The sequence below is a fragment of the Mytilus trossulus genome, chromosome 10 (assembly GCF_036588685.1).
Source record: "Mytilus trossulus isolate FHL-02 chromosome 10, PNRI_Mtr1.1.1.hap1, whole genome shotgun sequence".
NCBI classification, from domain to species: domain Eukaryota; kingdom Metazoa; phylum Mollusca; class Bivalvia; order Mytilida; family Mytilidae; genus Mytilus; species Mytilus trossulus.
The window spans coordinates 12,867,322-12,876,762 of record NC_086382.1 but is presented as its reverse complement, the minus strand read 5'-3'; positions in this window follow the sequence as shown (position 1 = coordinate 12,876,762).

The following is a 9,441-nucleotide window of genomic DNA, read 5'->3' as shown; positions in this document are numbered from 1 at the left end:
TGGATAACTATTTTTGGTATGTGCGTACCTTGCAAGGTCATCATGCCCGTCAGACAGTTTTCACTTGACCTCGACCTCATTTCATGGATCAGTGAACAAGGTTAAGTTTTGGTGGTCTAGTCCATATCTCAGATACTATAAGCAATAGGTCTAGTATATTCGGTGTATGGAAGGACTGTAAGGTGTACATGTCCAACTGGCAGGTGTCATCTGACCTTGACCTCATTTTCATGGTTCGGTGGTAATAGGGAAGTTTTTGTGTTTTGGTTTGTTTTTCTTATAGGATATGCAATAGGTCTACTATATTTGGTGTATGGAATGATTGTAAGGCGTACATGTCTAGCTGACAGGTGTCATCTGACCTTGACCTCATTTTCATGGTTCAGTGGTCAGAGTTAAGTTTTTGAGTTTTGGTCTATTTTTCTAATACTTTATTCATTAGTCAACTATATTTGGTGTATGGATATATTTTATGATCTATATGTCTGTTATGCAGGTTTTATTTGACCTTGACCTCATTTTCAAGGTCCATTGCTAAGTTTTAAGTGTTTGTGTTTTGATCTGTTTTTCTTAATTTATAAACAATAAGTCAACTATATTTGTTGTATTGAAGAATTGTTAGCTGTACATGTCTGTCTGGTATGGTTCATCTGACCTTGACCTCATTTTCATGGTTCATTGATCAATGTTTCGTTTTCTTTGGTTAATGTTGAGTTTATGTGACAGTTGTAATAAAGCTTTATATTTAGGTCTATCAACATAATATCAATAATTAGTATAGAAAGCGAGACATTTCAGTGTGTGCACTCTTGTTATTAATTATCATCAGAAATTTTGGCAAGTAACATAATGTAGAATTTGGACTGCTGACCCCAAAACACCAAATTAAAAAATCAAATAGTTCCAATTCAAAGTATTAAAAATCTAAAAACAAATTACTGTGACTTGCAATAAACTTTCATTGAACAGCCTTTCTCAACACAAGGAAGTGTTGTTAAATAATCTTATTAATCACACTTGCTGAGTGAAAAAGGATGATGTATGCTAAGTCAATTTGTATGACATCAAATCAATGACTTATGATTTGAATATTTAAATTGAAGGTATTTGGACTTTCATTTCGCCATAATATCTTCAAAATTGATGCCTTAATTATGATTTAGGTAAAAGATGACAATAAAACATTTTTGTATTTTTATGTATGTCTGAATAACATCCAATTTATTTTGAAGGAAATTGTTGATGTGTTAAAATGATTAAAAAAAAATCATAAAAAATTAATACCATGCCTATAATTTGATTGACAGGCATGCATATTTACTGGTACCGTTGATAACTATGTACTAAAAAACTTGTTAGTGACGCCTGATTTAAAAAAGATAAACTTATTTACTCTCAAATTCAATACATTTGTACAACTGAAAGGCTTTTGAGTTAAACACTAGTTATACATTAAAAAGAGAACACATCAATGATTTCTGAAACAATTAAGTAACTTGAATATTATCATAAATATAATATGATGCTCTAAAGGTTTATAGTAATATTAAAATGAATTTATATTTTGTCTGCATAAACGTTTATACAATGTTCAATTTGAAATGTGTGAATTTCCAGTCTTTTTATGTTGCATTCAACATTGATATTGTTATGTTTTGATGGGGAAAATTTGCTTCATTCTACTTGCATATTATAGTGTACCATATTGAAAATGATTGAAAGATTGATTGATTAGTGGATCAGCATGTTATACATCTTTTGATTTTACCATTATATCAAGTAGTTTATGATATTTCTCAACTGGAGACAGTTCAGTTTTCAAATTTCGAACACTGGACTTTCTATGAATTTTAAAAATTTGGAATATTCAGTGGGGGAATCTGTTTCTCTGGTGTGTTTTAGACAATATTTAGACATTTGTCATTCTGCTTTTTCAATGATCCTTTTTATGGCATAGTCACCTTTTGTGGTGATGTCACAATCACATAACAATTTTTTTAGAGGATAGCAAGAACATTTTATGATATCTTCAAACTTTGACCATTAAAAAAATAAGATCAGACTAAAACACAGGTTGTTCTGAAAAAATATTCAAATTGCTGGGTAAAATTTAATAGACTTTAAATTAGAAAGAGCACACTAACAGGTCATATGGATATAATCTACTTTGAATTAAACCTAAACAGTGTGTCAAAACAAAAATAATAAATACAAGTTATTTCAAACTGCATTGAGGTCATTTGAGTGGTCACAAATGGTAGAGACTCCCAAAGGTTGTAGATCTTATTTAAGGGACAGAACTCAATAAATCCCTAATGTGTATATTTAAGCAATCATTTGACACAGGATTTAATAATCTGTGTTACTTGAAAAACATATTTACAAAAATGGTTAACTGAGATGTACCTGGGAGTTATGTCCCTTAGACTAGGTCTCGCATCTGAAATTAATTTATTTAATTTAACATGTTTAATATGATTTTTTTTTGCAAGAAGATATTGAATATAGAACAACTTATAATAATGCCTTTTTTATTCAATTTGGTGCATATAACTTATTTATTTTATTTCTTACAGGTATTTGGTGCATACATAAGTGCTTCTAAGTGTTTTGTCTTGAACACTTTATCTCATTGATGTGATGTGTATTACTTAAATTATGAATACTAGGATTCACATAATATATTCCCTTTGGAAATTATAGTAAGACCTATATTAATCTTTTGTAAAAAAACTTGATTTCAATACTGAGCCATTCTAGCAACATATTGATTTCAAATGTGTTAGCATTAGTTGTTTTGGGTAAAGATTGCATCAAATGCAATTAAAAGACTTGATATATTTATCTTTCAAGGTTTTATCACTTCCTTTGATTATTTAAACAAAATACTGCAGTGAAGGTCTATCACATGCGTTTTATTAATGATATTACAATATGATGTTAATTTGTATTACCATACTTGTCAAGAATTTTTCATTAAAAATTGAAAAAGTAATGCATTTATATGGTATGTTCGTCAGAACGCCAACCGGGCGTTTTGTCTACTAAAGACTTATCTGGGGTAATCGGTTAAATCCATTACAAAACAGTTTCAAGTACTATTGAAATATGAAATGTTTTTTGTTTGACTCATGCAAGTTCTCATGTTAAATGAAAATATGACATACTATTTACAACACTGGGTTGATGCCACTGCTGGTGGACGTTTCGCCCCGAGGGTATCACCAGTCCAGTTGTCAGCACTTCGGTGTTGACATGAATATCAATTATATGGTTATTTTTATAAAGTTCTTGTTTACAAATCTTGAAATTTTTCGAAAGAACTAAGGATTTTTCTAATGGCAGGAATAGATTACCATAGACGTATTTGGCACAACGTTTTGGAATTTTGGGTCCTCAATGCTCTTAAACTTTGTACTAGTTTGGCTTTATAACTATTCGCACCTGAGCGTCACTGATGAGACGAATGTAGACGAAACGCGCGTCTGGCGTATCAAATTATAATCCTGCTACCTTTAATAATTATTTACACCACTGGGTCGATGCCACTGCTGGTGGACGTGTCGTCCTCGAGGGTATCACCAGCCAGGTAGTCGGCACTTCAATGTTGACATGAATATCAATTATATGGTCTTTTTTTATATAAATTTCCGGTTTACAAAACTTGAAATTTTTCGACAGAACTAAGGATTTTCTAATGGCAGGAATAGATTATCTAATCTAAACTTTTTTGGAATTTTTGGTCCTCAATGCTCTTCAACTTTGTACTTGTTTGGCTTTATAACTATTTTGATCTGAGCATCACTGATAAGTCTGACGGGTGCCACATGTGGAGCAGGATCTGCTTACCCTTCCAGAGCACCTGATATCAACCCTAGTTTTTGGTGGGGTTCGTGTTGTTTATTCTTTAGTTTTCTATGTTGTGTTATGTGTACTATTGTTTGTCTGTGTGTCTTTTTAAATTTTAGCCATGGCGTTGTCAGTTTGTTTTAGATTTATGCGTTTGACTGTCCGTTGATATCTTTCGTCCCTCTTTTATAACCACTGGGTCGATGTCTCTGCTGGTGGACATTTTGTCTTCGAGGACATCAACCGCCCAGTAGCAAAACTACCATTTCATGAATTTACGAAGATCAAACAGGAAACTGGCTCGGACGTCGCCCAGTATAAAAATGTCCGAAATGGACGTCACCATGGACACGGTGTCGTCTGATACGGCAGGTGTCCCCTCATCACCAGACATGACAAATATCTCAAACATGACTCATTCAGATCATCGCCCTAGTGACAATATCAATATTACACATATACAGCCATGTACAGTCCTCCTTAAAGACATTTTGGTTTTTGATGACACAGTTCAACACTGTCGCATTTCGAAATGTGAGACCAAAGGCTGCAAAACTTGTGAAATTTCAATTACAGATGCTGAATTCACTAGCAATTTGACCAAGAGGTCATATTTTACCAGAAGTTACGTTGATCTGAATTGTAAATCGATAAATGTCGTCTACGGATTAGAGTGCAATCTTTGCGGATTGGCATACGTCGGTGAAACGAAAGGAAGGCTAAACAAACGTATGTGCGGTCATAGATCAGACATTAACCTCAATGCTAACGACATTATTATATACCAGCATTTCAATCAGCCCAATCATTCCATCGTTTCTATGACAGTTCGCATAATCGAAAAGATATACCATAGCTCTAACACTCCTAATCTTTCAGCGACTCTCCGTAAACAAAAAGAAGACTACTGGATAAGACAATTGGGAACTGCGACACCTTATGGTTGCAATGACAAAATTGATGGTATAGTTATTCTATCTAGTCCTTCGTGTAACTCGGTGAATGTGATGAATATTTTGAACTCAACTCCTCCATCACCTTCTCTGTATGATGTCTCTATTAATGACTTGCTGCCATTTATACAAAAGCCGTTATGTATTCATCATCTTCGCACGAAACTTTATTCTTTACCCCTTTCAAAACTTCATTCTCTGTTCAATTTATGTTTGGAATCCACTGTTACAAACCCTCATTCAAACCAATACAAATTGGAAGCTATAGTTTCGGATATTGCAAGTCTCAGACTTTTCAAGCCAGCCCGCATTGGAAAAGATGAAAAAGAGAAACGATCTTACCTTAATCTTTCCTTTGCCAACAAAGGTCTCGATAGCGCCAACTTAGGCAATATCCTTAATCATAAATTAGTTCAATCGAAAATACCTCCTTATTTCAAGACCAGTCTGTACCAATCATTTCTTATACCTATACCAAACCTATTGCAACTAAAATTTTCAATTACAAACACGTTTTGCAGGATCTCGATATTGACGAATTCAAGTCTAAACCTCCTGATTGCACTTGTGCTAGTTCCCAATTAACATATAATCCTGCTGGCCACGTTATTACCGGTAACCTAAACATTGTTAATAACACTTCTCTACGAAATGTGTTATAGAAAGGTCCGAAATACCGTGAGCCTAAATCCATCAATTGGAAATACAACTTTAAAATTTTGATGGAATCAGTCGAGGATTATGCCAGACAATGAGCTGAGCGCGAGAAGGAAGACGTAGACACCAAGAGTTCCAAATGGTGAAGTTGAAATCATCCCTTCGTAAATTTTACGGACGCCATCACGAGTTAGTTGACCGTTATGGAATAGCCGTTTCACAAATGATATCGGATATGTTCCTTACGTCGTAACTACAATCCCTTTCCCTTTCATGAATGTGACCTACCGAATTAGACTATTTACCGGATTTGTTATCACATAAGCAACACGACGGGTGGCAAATGTGGAGCAGGATCTGCTTACCCTTCCGGAGAACCTGAGATCACCCCTAGGTTTTGTTGGGGTTCGTGTTGTTTATTCTTTAGTTTTCTATGTTGTTTCATGTGTATTATTGTTTGTCTGTATGTCTTTTTTCATTTTTAGCCATGACGTTGTCAGTTTGTGTTAGATTTATGAGTTTGACTGTCCCTTTGGTATCTTTCGTCCCTCTTTTACATAGACGAATATCTGATAACAACTGTCATATTTCTGACTTGATAAGGGCATTTTGAGAAATAATAGTAGAATGAAACCTGATTTTTTGGCAAGCCAAATCTCCCGCTTATTTGGCAATGTTAAAAAAACTGCTAAGATGTCAACACTTTGTGACAGAAACATAGTACAAATGAATACATGAACACTCATGACAGAGAAATGCATAATTTAATGATATAAAAAACATTTCAACATGTAAACCACAGACCAACAACGAACACATACAATTAATTTACGACAGTACACACATACTGCATATAATAGAATTATAAACAGCGCGTCACACGAATGTATCTATGCCACAAAAACTGACGTCACAGGTAAATTTAAAAAAATTGTATATGAAATTGGGATCAAGTTTGTAATGGTGTTATTTAACATATTTTCTAACAGTTAAACGAATATCAATATAGCAATTTATAAGTATAGTGTAATAAATTGTAATTTTGAACTGTTTTGGTTTTCCTCTAAATCAAACTGTAAAAACATAGATAGATCTTCTGCATATAGTTCTTTAATCTAAAAATCACTTAGTGTTATCCCTGCTGTGGTTTTTAAAATATATTGTTGACAAGTATTGATTAAACATTTCTCAGGTAAATGACTAAAATAATGTGTGCTATCTATGAAGTTTACCTTTTGTGGAAAAAACTGCTTGATAGTTATATTCCTTGTTGTATACAATAAATAGAGAATAATGGACGGACGAACCTGGCTTAGCATATGTTTAATATTTTACCACGTTTTACCTGTAGAATGTAAGTTGATAAATACATTAATGCATTATTTTATAACACAAAATTCTTCAGATTTTTTTTATTATAGTACAAAATTCTTCAATTTTAGCTTATATTGACTCCTAACCTGGTGTTAAATTTGTTGATGCCCAGTGTTTTGATTTTAATGTCTATATGCAGACATAAGGTCGATTTGTCGTATTGATCTTATCATTCTATCATTCTTTAAAAAAATGAATAAGTTTCGGTTTTGAATTCAAGTAAACAGTAGTTGAAACATTTCCATCTGTATATCAGTCCATGTCGGTAACTTGCATATGTCGATGGCTCATTTTCAACTAAGACACTTACACATGTATGGTTTCACTTTTTGTTTCTCCATTAAAAAATAAATTCTACAAATAGAACTGATAGGTAACTTTGTTTTTCATTGTAAACAAATGATTATGAAATTAATAGTCAAAGTTAGAATATATATTATATATAGTAACATACATCAACAAAACTAAATATTGATTTAAAAAATAGTTAATTACAATTTGTTCTGCAAACATACAGAAGTCAAACGGACAATAACATGATACAGCAGCACTGATTGTTTCTGATTTGAAATTAAACATCAAACTTAAACTATTAAATTTTTGTTCCACAACAGCAGTTGTACATTGAAGATGCATTTTGAGTAATATCAAGAATTACATATTGGTAGCACTAACATCAGTGTTATACGTTTAGTGTGTATAGTAACAATAATGTTGTTTTCTACTGCGTTAATATATATGTCGTGTACAAGTTGCGATTTTGTACAGGTTATAACATGTACAAAAATATTGTACCTGTTATAACTTGTATAATGCAAAAATACAAGTTATAACATGTACAAAAGTACCTCGTACATGTTATAACCTGTACAAAATATTGCTTAAAAATGGTTTTAACTTGTACACAATAAAAAAAAATAAGTTTCTAGTATCGCAACAGATGTTTTTAACCTCAATAATATTTTCCTAATTTTTTTTATTATTCCTTCATGTAAGTGTGTTTTGTCCTTTTTTTATACAGATAACCTGTACAAAATATTGCTTAAAAATGGTTTTAACTTGTACACAATAAAAAAAAATAAGTTTCTATTATCGCAACAGATGTTTTTAACCTCAATAATATTTTCCTAATTTTTTTATTATTCCTTCATGTAAGTGTGTTTTGTCCTTTTTTTATACAGTTAATGTCCATGGGTCGGTATTACGAAGCATTCCTAAGACCTGTCATAAGATATTTCTTAAGGACATGTGTAATGGTCCTCGTATGACTTTATATAGACATATTTTTTTTTTATAAATTATGATTGTGGGTGTCCACTTTGAAGGCAATAGTAAAATACTTTCATTTTAGTTGACTCTAAAATACATAAGAGGAGGGCCAGGATAGATGTGACTACAAATAACATTGAAAATGGAAATGGGGTATGTGTCTAAAAGACAACAACCCGCCCATGGAGCAAACATCATCCAAAGGCCACAAATACATGCTTTCAAAGTAAAGGTTTATAGATTAAAAACATCAAAATGACATTCGCCTCATGCAATGATCTTATAGTTTATAAAAAAAATTGAGTTATCAATTTACATAAGTCATGCTGAAGGCCAAAAATGTTGAAGAGTATATCCAAAGATATTGATAATGAAGCGTGGTCCATTGAAAACTATTTCAGCTCTCTATTGCTTTTACAGAGTAAGCATATAAGACATTGTTTAAGTCTTGCATGGTATAAAACGAGAGGGAGGAGTATTACCAAAAATTATAAGGCATTGTTCTTAAATATTTTAGTAGAATTTAGTTACTTATTTCTAATGTAATTGTCATTGAGGAAATGCAAGCTTTTAGTAAATAGTGTCACACTTATTTAAGCCATTATGGACTGCATAAACATACGTCAATTACATGTAAACAGATTTTGCTAACATAAATTATGAAACAAATATTTCTTAAACTTTGTGATCATTGTCCTCTACAGAAAAAGACACGTTCTGGCCTATTTATTGTTGTTCTTTATGCATTGGTGAATTTAAATGTAAATTTTACTTCAATAAGATTTATCTTAAATTTTGTACAAGTTAAAACTATTTTTAAGCGATATTTTGTACAGGTTATAACATGTATGAGGTACTTTTGTACATGTTATAACTTGTATTTTTGCATTATACAAGTTATAACATGTACAACTTTTTTGTACATGTTATAACCTGTACAAAATTGCAGATTGTACACGACATATATCCAATATAAAGAAAACGTAGAAGATAATACTTAATTATATGCTTTTTCATGTCATTTTGCTTGAAAGATTTTTTGACCGATCTCATCATAAGTAATTTTTTTTGGACGTAATAAATGTAACTGAAATTTTTGGGCAATTTATGTGAGAAAAATCAATATTTTGATAAAATATTTAAATATACTTTATTCTTTACTATTCAACGAAGATTTCAACGAATGACTGGTAGCGCCAATTATGTAATAACGTAAAATATATGATTAATTTCTATACAATTGAACTAAAATTAAATTCATACCTATTACATGCTAATATACAAAATGTACATCTTTTCTTATTATACTGTTAAAGATGATAAGCAATTATACTGACTC